Source organism: Candoia aspera, chromosome 6 (genome assembly GCF_035149785.1).
Source record: "Candoia aspera isolate rCanAsp1 chromosome 6, rCanAsp1.hap2, whole genome shotgun sequence".
Classification (NCBI taxonomy): Eukaryota; Metazoa; Chordata; class Lepidosauria; order Squamata; family Boidae; genus Candoia; species Candoia aspera.
Genome location: NC_086158.1, coordinates 15,001,098 through 15,018,273, shown reverse-complemented (window position 1 = coordinate 15,018,273; position 17,176 = coordinate 15,001,098). Strand labels below are relative to the sequence as shown.

The 17,176-nt window shown below is 41.8% G+C and overlaps 1 protein-coding gene across 1 annotated transcript in view; it reads left to right on the top strand.

Moving 5' to 3' along the window:
* Positions 1 to 237: 237 nt before the first annotated feature.
* FNDC3B (fibronectin type III domain containing 3B) overlaps positions 238 to 17,176 on the top strand; it is a 273,381-nt gene continuing 256,442 nt past the window's right edge. Inside the window, exon 1 of the mRNA XM_063306442.1 lies at positions 238 to 433. The gene's annotated coding sequence lies outside the window, so the exon portion shown is untranslated. The remainder of the gene's footprint in view (positions 434 to 17,176) is intronic.

Sequence of the window (17,176 nt, the reverse complement as noted above, 5' to 3'; positions counted from 1 at the left end):
TCTTCTGGCGCTGGAAAACCTCGCCTCTCGTTTCTCCGTTTGCAGGAAGTTGAGAGAAGAGGGATGGAAACCGGCAGTTTCGTGCCTGGGTATATATTGTAGGTGGTGTCAGTTGTACAAGCCCCCTCCCGCCCGGTTTTCCCCTCCCTTCTCTCCCCGCCCGTTCCTTCTCAGCTGATTACTACTTCCCCCCCGCCATCGTTTCCCACAGTAGCTTCTAATCCAGACTGTATGGTATGTGGGCTGGTCACAAATCCCATGTGGTCCGACATCATTGACATGGCGGAATCCCCCTCCGTACCCGCCTGGTAGTTATTCCAGCTCGCTCACTCTTCCAGCCAGGCGGGGATTTATCGGACTGCCGGTCGCCTCCCTCCCTCCGAAGGATAGACAGGGCATTTCTCCTCGCGCGCAACCCCATTTCCAGCCCAAGGTAAGCCCCTCGCCTCCGCCGCCCTCTCCGTCCCTTGAAAGCTGGAGGGGAAAATGCGCTGCGTGAAAACGGATTTCTCTCCACCGCCCCCCCCCGGTCCCCCGTCCCTTGAAAAGCAAACGAGACGCTTCCGATTGCAAGAATAAAAAGCGCCGAGTTTCCGTCCGGGGCTTGCAAAGGCAGGCAGCTTCTCAGCCGCCTAGCTTTCCGAGAGGGAGAATGTGTGTGTGTATTTGGGGGGGAGGTCGCGTGTTTCTTTTCTGTTCCCGATCCGGGTTCCTTTTGTTTCAGAGTGGGAAAATCTCCCGGGTGTGAACCGGGACGGGGGGGGGGGGGAAGCAGGCAGAAGTAACAATCGGTGTAGTCTAAAATGGGAGAAGAGATTGGAAGTTGAGTCGGTGGACCCCGGGGGAGCTGAAGCCCAAAGTTTTGAGTCGTTCCATTTTCTGGAGATCCTCCTGCCGGCGCCTTTGAAATCTGCCCAATCCATTCCTTTCCCCGCGCTTCATACTTTCCTAGTTACTCCATTCCTCCGCTTCAAGCGCCTTGGTTCTTTTCCCTGCGTAGAATTGCTTTAAAAAAAATTTTTTTGAGGGGAAACGGGGAGGGGGGGAGTCGGAGACGGGAATCTAGTTTTAAAGAAGAGGAGGGGAAAGGTGGCAAAAGAAACCGCGGATAAACTGGAGCAGCTTCCACGTCTTGGCCTGGCCTGGCGGGGCAGGGGTCGGCGCCGTTGCCGCGGGAGCAGCAGAAGTTCGCCCGGGGCCGGGAGCGAGAAGGGGGCCGAGGGGACGCTGAGGGTCAGAGGCGAGGGGGATGCGCTTGGTAACCCTGAGGCTTGCGGAGGGGAGTGGTGCGGAAAGTGACGGGGAGGGAGGGAGGGAACGGGCTGCTCCCTCCTGGCGGAGCTCGTCTGGAAGGACACCCGCGCTCAGGGCGAGAGCGTTGGGCGGTCGCGGAGAGCCACGCTCCATCCTACCCTAGCAATCCAGAGAGGCTCCGCTCCGCTTTCCCGGGGCTTGAGCCTTTCCATCCGCGGTGGTCGAGCGACGCCCCGCAGCCAGCCGGCCCCCCCTCCTGATCTACCTCCTTCCCATCAACCTGGCTCGCCTTTCCCAAAAATAAGTGGTGTGCCACATCATGGCAAGGCGGGTTCCGGCGTGCGCACGGCTGTGAGAAACGGAGCATGGGATTTGTCGTCTCCACGCTTCCTTCCCGCCCGCCCCACCGCCACCGCCAACGGGTAGGGCACAACCGGCCGGTCGGGAGCCGCTGAACGAATCGAGGTCGGGGTGCTTCAGGGGTCTTCTCCACCGCCAAGCGCCGCGTAACGTCTACCCCTCTTGGGCGGCTTGGGGGGGGCGGGGGGCGGGGTAGGATGTCTGTCATTCAGGTGGAGGCGAACTAGCCAGCGCTCCTCCCTGCGGTCGCGAGAAAGCGAGAGGTTTTTAAATCCCCCCTCCACCCGGCCGCCCCCCCGTTTTGGAAAACGTCTCTGTCTAGGGACACGTTGGAGAAAGCGATGGAAAGACGCAGACGTCCAGCCCGTCCTCCAGGGCTCCTCCCGTTCTCGCTGACGCCAAAAGTGAGGAAAGATTTCTGGAAACTTTTGATTTCCTTTGCCAAGCGCTCCCCCCTCCCAAAATAGCACATAACCAGGAAATGGAATGCTGGATGATATTATTATTATTATTATTATTAGTATTATTAGTATTATTATGCTTTCCTGGGCCAGCCTTTTCATTCCCCCTCTTCTTTAAAATGCTAAACTTTATTTGAAAAAGTGAAATAAAATAAAAGATGCATGCATACTCTGTGTCATGCATCTGTAATTCCAATCAAAGAGACTAAGGCCCAACTTTTTCTTAGGAGGCACAACCTTTAATTGCTACACACGCGCGCACACACACACACCATTCTGGCATTGATTCAGTGGAGTAGCCTGTTGGTTGAAAGGGTGGACTCTCCAGGAGGCTTTGTGGGGAGAGCAGACTCATAGGTCAAGAATCCTCAGCAGTTGGGTGTTTGTATTAAAATCTGGAGAAATGGATTTTTGCAGCTACAGAAGTGTGTGGAGTCAAGCAGTTAGCCTGTGTTGATACCCAGAATTGAACCTGCAACCTTCTATTGTCTCCCACTGACTCAGCTTCACCCTGCTTTTTAACACAAACAAATGCTAAGAGAAATCGGCTTGGACTTTGGAAGGAAGTGGCATCAGTATGCTGATGGCATTCTGCGTGCTTTTGTGTTTGGCCGGGAATCAGTGTCTGAGATCGGTAAGGGGTTGGGAGAGAGCCAATCAATTAGCTGAGCTGATTGTGCATTGAAATGGTGTTCAGTCTGTTCTCCTTTCCTCCCAAATTAATCATCTTCAACTGGATGCCCTCCTGATGTGTTGGATTAGAACTTGCATCAGCTGACGCCATTGAGAGCAAGCCTGTGATCTGGAGGGATATCTGATCTAGCTTTGATAGTGAAGCCCTTGCTTCTCCTGGGCTGTCTGTGCTCTATTAACATTTTGGATGGACTGATCAGAATGGGGAGCCAGATGTTGCTGAATCAGTTCCAGTGATGTGGGGTACTGGGAAATGTAGTTCAGCAACATTGGGAAGGCCACAAATGTCTCATTCTTGGATGGGATCCTAGACATGTGAGGCTGGCTTTGTCCAGAGACTTGAATTACTTCAGAATATGGCCTCCAAGTTACTTATTGATACTTATTAAAAGAACTCCATTGGCTTTAATGACTTGTGAGTGGGTAGCCACAGGGGGCTATTCCATATTTATTTTTGCATAAGGGAGTAAAATTTCTGTGCTACACTCAAATGATCTTTTAGGAGTGTTTGCAAGCTCTTAGAATTTTGGAGCCCTTTCTGGATAGCCTTTCCAGCATCGTACCAAGACACTGAAAAAAGGCTTCTATGCATATTATTTCCAAAATATCTATTCTACAACTTGCTTCCTTTTCTGCCAATTCATGCTTTCATGGAAATTTGCAATTATAGGGCAAAAGCCTTCAAATCCATTTGACAAGCCATTTCCAGGCCGTATTCACATGATACGCTTCAGCTGAATTAATCCATTTTTCTCAGTTTGGGGGGAAAATATTGAACTGTAAATGAACTAAGCAAGCTGAGTCTGCACATCATGCTCAGCCCCCAAATAATTTATTTATTTATATTTATTTATTTATCACATTTCTTCACTGCCCATCTTGACAAAATTTACTGAATTTATATGCTACCCAATTCCCAGTGACTCTGGGTGGTTTACAAATTGTTAAAAACATTTAAAACAAGGAAACAACACAAAACAATAAAGAACTAAGATTGAAGGGATAACAAACCCAGATGGGTACAAAGAAAAAGAAGAAGAAAAGGGGGCTTCAACCACATTTGCCAAAGGCTTGGATGAACAGCCAGGTCTTCGGGGCCCTTTGAAACCCCTGTAGGGTGGAAGCTGTTCAAATCTCAGGGGGAGCCTCATTCCAGAAAAGAGGCTTCTGTGCATATTATTTCCAAAATACCTATTCTGCAATTTGCTTCCTTTTCTGCCAGTGCTTGAAATTAATCAAGCATCCTATGTTCTTTGAAGGTACCCATGAGATCTTTCTTTACCTAATCTAGTTAGATGTATTATGTATACACAGCAACCAAGTGCCGGTGGTGTGCCATGGCTTCCCTGGCTTGTATGACATTATTTGCACGTTTTACTTGGCATCTCTAGGTGTAGAAAAAAGGCTCTGTTTATTTCCTGGGTTGCTTGAATGAAAATTTAGTAAAATTAATTCAATTAACTTTTCCTTAATCATCTAAAAACAACACAGTCTCACGGCACCTTAAAGACTATAATGAGATTGCTCTGCGTGCAGGCAGGCAGAAGAATTGCAGAATGCAAGACTGGGCAATGAATTCTGTATCCTCAGTGTATGGCTTCAGTCATGTCTGAAGGACCTGTTTCTAGTCCTTAGTGTGCGTTTGAATGTAAATGGAAGAGGCCTTTTGAAAATGCAGAAATTTCTAATATTCAGATGCTGTTCTTTATACTTCCTGATATCTAGCAAAAAAAAAAAAGACTACAGCTCAGGAATAAAGCACATGTTTTGGATGTACTTTACAGCCAGCCAGAGTATAGGTCTGGACATGCAAATGAGCAGATTTAATGTATCTTCCTATGTTTGTATATGTAGAACAGAGATGCATGCAGAAGTCAGACATTGGAGAGTATTCTCTCTATTGTTTTCATATATACACTTCTGGATATAATCCTGATGCAGTGAAACTCACATCTCCTTCAGGGCATATCTGCAAATAAGTTACTGAATGTGATCCTTGATCTCAGTCTTTCCCCAAACACTTATATCATACAATACTTTTCTTTCTCCACCTTTTTTTGGGGGAGGGGGTCAATTTGATGAAAAAAGAAAGGAAGAAGGCATTGGTGGTCATACAGAAATACTGTACAATATGATTAGCCAATTACTGGTTGGTTATTTTTTATGTTTCTAGCACAGTTCATGTCTGTCCTATAATGAAAACCCTTGCCGTTTTTAAAATGGATGAACTCATTCACTGAGGTCATTGCTAGGATAGAGATGATGAGCTGTTACTTTATAAAGTTTTCCAAGTTCATACATGAAATATTTGTAGCCTACATTGCCTTTATAACTTTATTTCCTTTTGAGAAATTTGTTCTGTCTTGTCTAATGCTGAATGCTGTTCTCCTGCAGTTGAGCTTCTAACTGCAGTTTTAGAACTGTGGTTAAATTCAGATATATCTCCAGGGATGCAGACAGTTTTATTTTAGAAATGTTGTCCTGTGACTGGATTGGTTATTTTTCTTGCCTACATTCTGGCTATGTCACTTGATGCCCATTTGCATCATTAGTTGGTCAGAATTAGTAAAACTAAACCAAATTTCTGGGCCACGTTGATTTATGTTGCATCTAGAAAGTTGCCACTGTGGCAGGAATCCCTAATCTTTCTAATGAATCTTATATAATGTAATTTTTTTAAAAAAAGACTATGGTTAAAAAACAGGAGCTATATAAAAACCTTTGTTTTAAAAATAAATATATCGTGACCTTCATAGAGTGACTTTTGAACTGTTTTCCAGGAAACCCTGGGGCTTCTTGGAAGCTTATCAGCTCAACAGTGAGAATATTCCCTTAAAGCTGTCTTGTCTAGTGCTGCTGATATTCTCCTGGAATGTGCAATTACAAAGAGGGTTAGCTTAAAATATTTGGAGGCTTCCAGCAGAATAGCAAATTACCCCTCACCCCCACAATCCACACTCCAGACCCGGTGCATGATATCTGTGGCCAGTAAAGTTATTTTGGCATCTGAGGCAAAAGTTTTTTTACTGCTTCTCATTGCAAACTAAATATCTAGCAAATCATTGCAAACTAAATATCTAGCAAACTGCTGCTCCTTATCAATGCAAAGGAATGGTATTGCTCAAAAGGTGTGGCCAGAGAATTGCTTCTGAAAAAGCATGGCTTTAGGATTGATTGACAACTGCTCAGGGATCCTTGGAAAATAAGATGATGGGGCAAGGATTCAGTGAAGGTAGAAAATGAGAAAACCCTTGCCAGTTTTCAACTTAAGTAGCTGCTCTCCTTGTTCCCAGGAGAAATACATCTTTTGTAGATGTACAGTGAAGATGTTGGAATAATAAGCTTTTTTTTGGCTTGTGGCCATATTGTGAGGTCTGTATCCTAGTAGTTTTGATGGGCTTCATCTAAAAGTGTTCTAAGATGTAAGGGATAACACTGGAATTAATATAGTCTTGTTGATAAAGGTCAAAAGTATTTGCTTGGAAGGTCAACAAGTTTTCTCCCTAAATAATAACTTTTGAAGTGAGCAGGATGCTTCATATTCTCTCCTCTGTCTGTGGACTTCACCCAGTGAGGCAGAGATGATGGCATTCCTGCTTCCTTCTTTATTGGCAGGCACCCCCTTTACCTGAGGTGCAGTGAGAAGAGGGCCATGTCAGCACATTTTCATCGTGCTCTTTCTTGAATGTGAGTGGACTGTTGCATAATTAGAAGACCTAAGCATATTTACTGGGAAGTAAGCTGTTACAAAACTTACTCCAGAGTGATTATATAGAGATGTGTACTTGTTGAGCCTAGCACGAATCCTTCTTGAGTTTTCTGAAACCTCTCTTTTTACCTTTCTGTTCCAGCTTCTGCTTCCCTTCACTTTGTCACTGTCAAATATGATTCCCTACTTTTTATTTCTGTTCCTTCACAGTGTAGGGACCCCATCATTTCATTTCATTTCATTTCATCCCATCCCATCCCATCCCATCTTCATCTTCAGTTCTCATTCCCTTTCTCCTCTGTTTCTGCTGGAAGGAGAGTAGCCAATAAGTGTGAACATTTACTTGTGTGCATGGGTATATGTGAGAGAGAGTGGTTTATGTGTAAGAAAGCATGATTTATGCATGCATGTGAATGCAAGAATAAATGGGGTGTCTTACCTTACAGAGAATTTTAATCCTTCAGTATTTATAATGGCCATGCTCTTGTCCTTTCTTTCAGTGTGGACTTTGGCTAGGTGTGTATATACACAAATACATATGTGCACAGACACATGGAGGTGTATGACATGCACATATTTATTGGAGGGAAAATATCTCCAGGAATGATTTCAGCTTGACTTGGCCATCCCAGACTGGCAAAGTAGGGAAATTAACATCTGCATTAACTATTGTTTTTTAATAACTTTCTTTTGTCAGTGTGGGTGTGCACATGCCTTAAATTCAGAATTGTTTTCTTTTTTCGGTAAGTATGGGAATACCTGTTACATTTGGGCTTTCTTGCTTTTTGCTTATAAGAGGGACAGGTAGAACAGAAACCAAACCCTAGTTTTTTGTTTGTCTGCTTGTGTATCTAGGGATGGTGGCAGAGGATAAAACAGTAGTGTTTGATTTCTGTCCACTTGCCACTAGCCTGGTGCTTTTCTTTGTAGGAAGAAGTTTCATTTCCTGCACATCCAACTGAGAATACGGCAGGTCAGAGGAAAAGAGATAGATTGCTTTGTCCCTTCTCTGCCAACTTACTTAGTTTCTGCACTGGCTGGGAAAAGAGGTGGATTCTGAACATCATCAAAGTAGAGTGAGTTGGTGGAGAAGGGATAGAGTAAACTTTGTTTCTCCACAAGCTTTCTCACTCTCTTTTGGACAGTGCTCAGATGCCAAAGGGAACAGCTTAAGTAGCCAGCTGTTATTTCTTGTAAGGAACTCCCGCTTGAAACAATTGGAAATTCTGATTAATTGTAGCAACCTAGCCCCCATGTTTCTAAATTCAAGAGATGAAAGTATTATATATTGTTTTTTGTTGACTATTGTAAAAACTTCTGAAATACAAGAAACATCCATTAAAATGGTCCTGAGAGTTCACTGAGAAAGTTCTCCCTTAAAATCTAAAAAGGAATCTAGACATATAATGAAGGAAATTGTCATGAGTACTGATGGCGAGCAGGAGGGGGCCTCTGTCCAGGGGGGAAAACGCATGCGTAGTACTGAGGACTTAAGCAGCCATTCAGAGAGACACAGATCAGACCCGCCGTAGCCTTTGGGGTTTATCTGTCTGGGTTTTTCCCAGGCTTCTTCAGTTTGTTAGGATTTTCTGTCTAATGTAGCAGTAATAAAGTACTAGAGACCTATTCCTTGTCTCAGCATGGTTCCTGGCTGTTAGGACAGAAATGCTTGTTTTTCAGTTGTAAAACTTACACTGTAATGAACGTTCTTTCATATCAACAAAGAGTATTTCCGTATTGTTTTTTTGCACATTCAAAATGAGCAATGTGTAATGCTCCTTTTCTTCCCTGTGCCAATTTTTTTGTGTTTTTCATAGGAAGCCTAAGGTAGCTATAACAGGCCTAGTTAAGTGGCTGATCTGTAGGCATGAATTACAGAAAATAAATGAGGGCTTTCCAAAATATGAACTCATGAAAGTTTTTCTCTAATTCCAAGAGCAGGAGAAGGGAATACATTGTACAATATAATGCTGTAAATGTGTGTTTTCAACTTTGGCAAGCGCTTTACTGAACAAGAAGCACAATTTGATTTGAGGTTCTCTTTGTGACCCGAACAGAAATGAGCAGCAGTCAGGTCTGAATACCCTTGTATGCCTTCCCTTTCACACTAGCTGGCTGTTTCAAACAAATCTAAGCAATGTGTTTCAGGGAACCTGGGAATTTTTTGTTTTTAGGATCTCATGGTTGCAAGGTAACATGATGTAAAATTCTTCCCAGCAGACGTCTCATGTATCAAAAGAGTTTTGTCACTGCGGTCTGTCCCTATGGTCCAAAGGTATGTGGAACAAGGGCAGCTTTTCAACCTAGAAGGGAAACAGGAGCTGGTAGATGTACAATGATAACAGGCCATCTACAGGCTGGAATGTTTGTCTGTTGGAAAGATAAAAGACTTTCAACAGATTTTCTTTCCTCCAACATGTGATAAGTAAATAATGGCTCCTCCAAGCTGAGGTCAGCTTTTGGTGATTCCACAACAACATCCAAGTTTTTGACTTAAAAATGGTAAAGACTCCTTCGAGATGAGCTTGATATCTGGTGAGAGTTGTTTTGGATTGTGGTGGGATACAAATGACATAAATAAATAGAATAAATAATGTCCATGTAGCTTTTTTGACAATATGACAATGTCCTACCATTGTCTTTGGGACTTCTTTTGACTCCCTGGAGTGGTTTACAACCTGGGATTATTTAGTGGCTTCTTGTCCAAGTAGTAATCTTGTCTAGCCTTGCTTAGTTTTTTGAGATCCACCAAATTAAGTTAGCAGCTGCTGTTTGTAAAGTTAAATAAATAAATAAAAACTGTTGCCTGTGCTTATTTGTGAGATTTTTCAAGATATTCCCCCTCCCTCCCTTGCAGAGGACTGGATAGCTAGGAAGAAAAGAGGCCTTAAATAATGCTTAAATAAAAACTATGCTAAAAGATGCTCCTGCTTTAATGAATCACTAAAATGGTATATCTTTAATAAGACTCTTAAAGCAGCAACACTTTTTTTTCAGGCTGATATGGAAGATTGGAAAATGATGTGCTTCCTTTTAATTAATTGCAGAGAGATGCTATATTTGCAGGAGGTGTGAAGCACTTCTGAATGTGGGCACACAGTTTTATTGACAGTGTCCCAGGTTGCATTTCCATCACACATATGGCCCAATGGCAATTAAATGTGTGCTCAGCCCAGGCATGACCTCTGAAGCACCTAGGTGTTGAGATATAGGATCACATTGCCGCCATGAGATCCTAAATAGGATATTTGGAACCAAAAGCATATAGTTTAATAGTCTAATAAAATTTTGTAGTTGTCTTAATAACGTTAATAGTATACCTGTTCTTGCACACATGAGACTAATTTTTAGGAGGGTAAGAAACATTATGCAAAGTTCATATGAAGAGTAGGAAATAGTAAGCTAAAGAAATTAAAGGCATGAGATAAGAAAAACAAAATACATAAGACCTGAAGTGAGTTAACAGAAATAGGCAGTTGGGAAGAATGGATCATTTTTATTTAGTAGATACATGCAGAATTTTATAATGACGTTCACAAAAAAAAGGTTTTTTGATTTTACTGAAATGACTGATCTGTAAAGTGGGTTCAAACATTGCATTAAGCCATGTTTTTAATAATTAAATTATTTAAAAAATAATTATTATTTTGGCTTAGAGTGTTGAGTAAATTCAGCCATTGTGACTTCTAAACCGTGATCAGTGGCCTAGCTGTTAGGTGAACCCAGCCAATTCTAGTTTAATTAAGCAACTGGCTAAGAAAATCATGGATTGCCATGATCTGTGAACCTAGGTGTCACATTCAGGCGGCAAAGTTTCATTCAGAGGAATGGGAGTAAAAAGGTAAAGGTAAAGGTTTCCCTCGACGTAAAGTCCAGTCGTGTCCGACTCTAGGGGGCGGTGCTCATCTCCGTTTCAAAGCCTTGGAGCCGGCGTTGTCCATAGGACACTTCCGGGTCATGTGGCCAGCATGACTCACGGAACGCCGTTACCTTCCCGCCGAAGTGGTACCAATTAATCTACTCACATTTGCATGTTTTCGAACTGCTTGGTGTGCAGGAGCTGGGACGAGCAACGGGAGCTCACCCCGCCGCGCGGTTTCGAACCGCCGACCTTCCGATCGACAGCTCAGCGGTTTAACCCGCAGCGCCACCGCGTCCCACATAGATAAATATGTAATTGCTATTTAAGTGGAATCATGAGACTAAAGGGGGAAGGAGAGATGGAAGATCAAGTTCTAGTTCTGTGTTGTAGATCTTTACCATATATTATATAATAAAAGTGGTAAGATGAGGACTTTTTGAGTCGATCTTGAATGAACATGTCCATTTGATTTTTTTTAGGAACAGAAAAATCTGTTCAGGAACAGAATAGAAATGTTTTGTGTGGTTTACCATACAACCTTGGGATTTCCTGGGATTCCCTAATCCTACCAAATATTAACCAAACCCAATATTTTTCAAGAGCGGTCCAAGTCATCTAGGTATTGTCACTTGAGCTGTGCTATAGTATAACAGGATGGTATTTTTTAATTCAAAAAAATTAAAACATGCATTTTAAAAACCATTGTAATTCATTTTTTAAAAAAATTGTCAACATTAAAATACAATAGTATAGAGGTTAGGTTATTTTAATGATATCAAGACCATAGATAAGGTGGTGACCTATAGTTAACAATTTAACATTTGTTTCCTTCCACCCTGACTGATTTTCTTCCTACTGTTGCCCAGTAGCTGTGTATTTCAAAGGCAGATCATTAGTAAAAGCAGTTCTGTTTTAGGTAAGTTTTTCATTACTTAACTTTTCATAAGTTTGGAAACCAGTAGATTAGATGAGCATGTGTCTGGCACAGTATCCTTTGGTTTCCAAGTGATAATTAGGAATCACAGGTAGCATCATTTGTTCTATGGCTTCTGATTTGGATCATATTCTTCTGCGTAAGATGGTTGAAAAGGCCCTCTCTTGTTTGCCTCTGTGATGGCCTTTATGCCTGGAGGAGTGTATGTGGGATAATAAAAGGTGAGAAAAGTGTTCATGTTCTCAGTAATGATGGCAGAATTTCATAGGTCATTTCCCAATGAATCATCTGTTCAGCAGAATTCAGCAGAACTTGGGAGTGGTGTCATGTGCTGACAAACTGACTAAGGGTTTTTTTTTAAAGTCTGCTATTATGAGGAAGTTCTTGCAAGTCAAATTTTGTGGTTTTGAGTGTGTGTTATCTTGAAATAAAGCCAACTGCATACAGTGAATGCACTAAAGGAAGTACTGTGTTTATGTTTTAAAAGCCATAGCAAGAAAACCTGATGGAGATGTTCTCCACTTCTTCCATTTGTGTAACAGGCTCATTCTTTCTCTTACAATTTATCCCTGTGTTGCAGTTGGCACTACAATCCTACATTGAATGAGCAATAATTCCCACTACACTGACTCCCCCTTCCTCCAAAGTAAGCATGTAGAAGATTGCTACTTCAGTCTGCTTAAGCCAGGTAACAGTAGATTAAGTTGAGACTGGGCTTTTCCTGAGGTGTAGAGGCAAAGGTGATGAGAGAAACCTTCCTCAACTATCTCTGGCCAGGGTCAAACATAGACGGAAGATGGATTATTCTTGAAGGCAGTTGCTGCTTTCTCAACAACCCATTTAAGTCTGTCTAAGTTTCTCTACAGTGCAACAGACATCCCAGTGGAAACTTTTGAGATGAAATCTTTGCAGCCAGATGTGAGTTCTGGTAAAGGGCAAACTATGAAGAGAGAGAGACAGTTGAATGTAACAAGGCTGTGTGTTTACACCCTGAGGCTGCAGTCCTTGGCATAAGAAATAGGGGTGTTGAAAGTGCACCTCTATTTTCCATCTGTGAAGTGTTAAAGGAAATGTAATGGTGTCATGAAAACTGTTGCCCGAGGCAGGGCAGGACACCTCACTCTTCCTAATAATAGGAAGACCTGGCTCCAGATGATGTTAAAATCTGATGGGTTCTACTCAGCCTACAGCCTACAGGTTTTTAAACCTTGGGGGGGTCTGTGAATTTTTACTTGCTGTTGCATTGGAGTTAATTTTATTGCTTTCCTCTCCACCCCCACACTGCTGTTTCAGCCAGCTTTTTAGGCAAGCTCTAAATTCACCCCTCTTGTCGGCCCACTTGTTAAAATATATAAATGCTGAAAAATCACTGACTTCTAAAAGAAAACTCAGGCAAATCCTATTGATACTGTTTAAGATCAGATTTGTGCATTACCCAGAACCCTAATCAGGAAAAAAAGAGGGTTTTCCCCCCCCTTCTCTCTCTTTCTCTCCATTCTTCCCTAAAATGTAAAAGGGCAGGATCTCAGATGAGTATTTAAAATGGAGTTGGATAAGAAACAGCAGAAGTTCAGTGATAGGAAGGAACCAGGAAAAAATGACAAACTAGTTCTTAGATCTTTCCTGGAACTCCCTCAGTGTTGGGGAAAAAAAATCTTGTGTTTTCTAAACCTACATTTCACTGTTATTAAAAAAAAGAAAAAATTCTACAGTCTCTTTGGAGAGAGTTTCCAGTCAGGTGAACATGAGTTCAACCTGAAGGCTTTCTCAGGAATGAATATAGACCTTGCTTTTTTTTTTTTTTAATTCCAGTGGGAAAAATGGCAGGAATTCATGTAAAGAATGGGTGCTTTTTTTTCCCACCCAAGCTGAGGTCACAGAAGAAAAAAATGGGATTTTTTTCCCCCAAGGGTAATAGGTAAGGCTGAAAGTGAGCTTTCTGTATTAGGGGATGCATACTCCTTTTAAGTTGAACATTTTGGGGCTACTGTGATGGGCATTTAATGGGTGGAAATTCAGTGTAGTTAGTGCCAAGTGGACATATGATGGCATCCAATGAAGCTTGTGTGGACTTGTGCTTTGTACAATCCTGATGACGCAAGTAACAATAGATGCTCAGAGCCTGGGGTGATGCCGCAGTCATAGGTATTTTATCAGAAGTTTGTACAGCAGTGGTGCACAACCAAAATTTCATTAAAGTGCTAAATCAAGTTGTGCTGAGTTCCATTTTTGTCAATATTCAATCTGTTCCTGCTCTTTTTCATTCATAAAATTCAGAAATACATGGCCCTTTTTTTCTCCTAATGTAATTCTGCACATTTGGCTTGGCATTCCCTGGTCAATATTTTTGTACTGAAGGTCTACCTTTATTTTCTTTTTAAAATAAATTCAGAGGGCCAAGAACAAAACACACCCTGTAGGCTTTCTACACTGCTGTTTTTAAGCATAAAAGCATCATATGTTTAAGCCAGTCCAGAGAAGAAGGAAAAAAAACTCTGAGCTGTTAACTAGTCAATACTTTATGATCTTAAATATACAGATAGAGCATAACGTATTTTTTTAAAATTCATAGCATTTATCACTAAACCAGTTCACTGTTTTGGGAAGATTCCTAATGAAGTCACAGCACCCAAAAAGAAAAAGAAAATCTCAGTTTCTGCATTAGATTTTGTTGGTTGACAAAAGTATTCTGAAAAAGGGACTGAAATTGTTAATCTCTGTATTGGTTAACTTGGTGGGTAGTGAAGAAAGACTGCCCAGAGTTATCCAGACTGGAAAGTTTAGGGATGTAGTAAATGTAAGGAGAGACTCATCTAAGCCTGGTTTAGGAGGCCAAGCCATGGACTTTCTCAGTGGCAACACCAGAGTAGAGATCCCGGCTGATTCTTTTTTCCAGCTGCCAATTGGCAAGAATACTTTTTGAAGGCTTTTATTGTTCAGTCTGTGATACTTATTTCTGCAGCCTCTACCTTTTTCTTTTTCAATTGAATATACTACTTTAAGTAACATAAGCCTGGCTCATACATCACATTAAATATATTGAGATTTGTTTGGTTTTGCTTTAATATATTGGGCATCCCCAACCAACTGTAGTTCGTGAAGCAGAGGCAGTGGCTTAGCATGATGCATGAACCAAGCCAAGGGTGTTTGCTCAACTGTTCATTCAGCAGCCAAAACAAAGTTAATATGAAGCAGTGTCTTTGTTTCCAAAACTGGCAAGATGGGTCTACATATAACCTGCACTTAAGAAGTAATTTGTATTTTTAATTAATTTAATTTAATTTAATTTAATTTAATTTAATTTAATTATTTGTTTGTTTATTTATTCAATTTATATAGCCGCCCATCTCAAACCAGTGACTCTGGGTGCCTTACAGTAATAAAAACAATCAAACAATAAAAACGATACAAAAAATTAAATATAAATGTAGCTGAGAGATCTTAAAAGCCATTGATGTTAGCACAACCATGTAATGGGGCCCTTCACACACTCAGGGCCCCAGGCCTGGGCACAAAGCCAGGTCTTCAAGGCCTTCCAGAAAGCCAAAAGGGTCAGGGCCATCCTAATCTCAGGAGGGAGGATGTTCTAGAGGGCAGGCGCCAAAACAGAAAAGGCACATCTCCTGGTCCCCATCAGCCGGTATTCCTTGCCTGATGGGAGATGTGCTGGACCAGATTGGATGGGTAGAAACAACTGGGAAAAGATGGCCCCCAAAGTAACTTGGTCCCAAGCCAGGAAGGGCCTTAAAGGTGACAACAAGCACCTTGAATTGCACCCAGAAACAGACCAGCCACCAATGCAGCTCCCAAAGCAGAGATGTTACATGTGCCGAGTAGCTGACACCATTTACAACCTAGGCAGCTGCATTCTCTACCAGCTGAAGCTTCCGAATGCTATTCAAGGGCACCCCATGTAGAGTGTGTTGCAATAGTCCATAATTCATGGGAGCAGTTACAGCAACAGTGCCATTTCTCAAAAGTGGGAGGGTTGTGAGCATCTATGCCTGCACATTTATTGCAGAAGAAAAGTGAAATGTGAATCAAATGCGAACCCAAAATACAGGACAAATAGACTAGGTTTGCACAGTGTGATAAAGCGGGGCTGGAAATTTGTGGTTGTGAAAACCCAACCATGGGCTTAGCATTGGTGTGAACCAAGTCATCACATTAAGACATGATGTGGTTTATTTGTTTGGGCATGCTGTTTTAGGTGAACAGAGTTTGTTACTTCGTGTACTTGGCTTCAGAGTTTAGAATGTTGTGGAACAAAGCTGCAAAGGATTCACAGATCACACAACTTGAGAAAGAATGTTAAAAATGCCACAGATGCGAAGCCCTCCTTCATTTAGGGCTGATCTTGAAATAATGTATGTTTTTTTTCTGACATAAGACTGATTTATGTTTTATGTACCACAAACTGCTATTTCAAGAGATTTTTTTCCTTTTACTTTCTGTAGAGGTGGCCAGTTTCTGAATGCTAATTGTAATAATCAACTACAAAAATGCAAAACCTGGCTCTAATAGTAGTCTGTGTTTAATTATGTCTGCAAGCATTACACATGAGTCACTCAGTGGTGACTCATTTGTATGTAAATGAAGTGGTCGACTTATGACCTTCCCCAAATAAGTGTCCACAGGGCAGGTCAAAAAAGTCAAGATGGTGGCCTTGACAGTTCTACCTTTTAAAATATGCCCTATGCATGTGACACATTAAAAAAAGGATGGGATTTTGATCATGTGATCTTGGCCACCATCTTGACTTCTTTGACTCCCCTTGCCCTTCTGATAAGGCAATGCTCTTGAAAAGGAGAGGAACAAAACAAACTGGTCAACCTGATTTCCTACATTTATTTAAATTGGCCTTCCAATATAGTCTACTGATAGTCAAACTTTTTTTCTCTCTGGGGTTTCACTTCTTCCCTCCCAGAATGATCTCAGCAAGTTCATAGAGCCTGTTAAGTTACTTGGCAGCAGCAGACAGGAAACAAATCTGTTTGTTTTAGTTATGCAACCCCTGTAGACAAAGAGAAAGCCACGTGGGTGATAGAAGTAAAGGGAACATCTGTGATACTTGAACCTGCAGTAACATGGTAAAGAAGAATAACTGAAAGAGGTGTGAAGCCATTGAAAATCACAAGAGAAATTGCAGCTGCTTTGCAGCTGCGGATCCAACTTCGAGCCACACTTAAATCATTGATATTACCTGCTTCATGATGTAATCTTTTTTTTAATACAGTTAATTAACGGGGTTTGGGTGGGGCTGAGGCAACTGGCTAGAAAACTAACTTGTTGCGTTCTTGTGTTCCTGCTTTTGCTTGGCCTGTCGAGATCAGTGGGTGAAATTTTTCAGGGTAAATTTCCACAACCCCCTGTTAATATCAGCGGAGCTTGCGGGTGCCAGAGAAATTACTCCCAGGGAGTGTATGTGAATGTCAGGATTCGAGAAGCTTACTCTTGGATATAGTTAGAGTCCAACTGAAACAAGTGGTATGTATTAAAGATTGGGGGGAAAGTATTTAAATGCTTTGGGGAACAGTTTTTTGGCTAAGTTTACTCACAACAGCAAGCCAGAATTATAGAAAATTCAGACCTACCAATTAATGCATAAAACCTGTTTGCCTCTACTTGGCTTTTCCTGCCTATGGGAACAGCTAAACCAACTATGGATTAAAAAGCTTGGTGCTTTGTCTGAATTGAAAAGGAAATCCCTGTATGTTTTTACTCTCCTGTCTGGAATTATAGCGGAAAACCTGATGTCTGGGCCTTAAGAGACTAGTTCTTACTGAGTTTAATCTTGTGGAAACAATAATTTTCATGTGTGTGTAAAATTATTATACTAGGAAATAACGTAGAGAACTCTTAACAAAAGACAGCTTTTTTCCATTACATTGCCTTTCCGATGG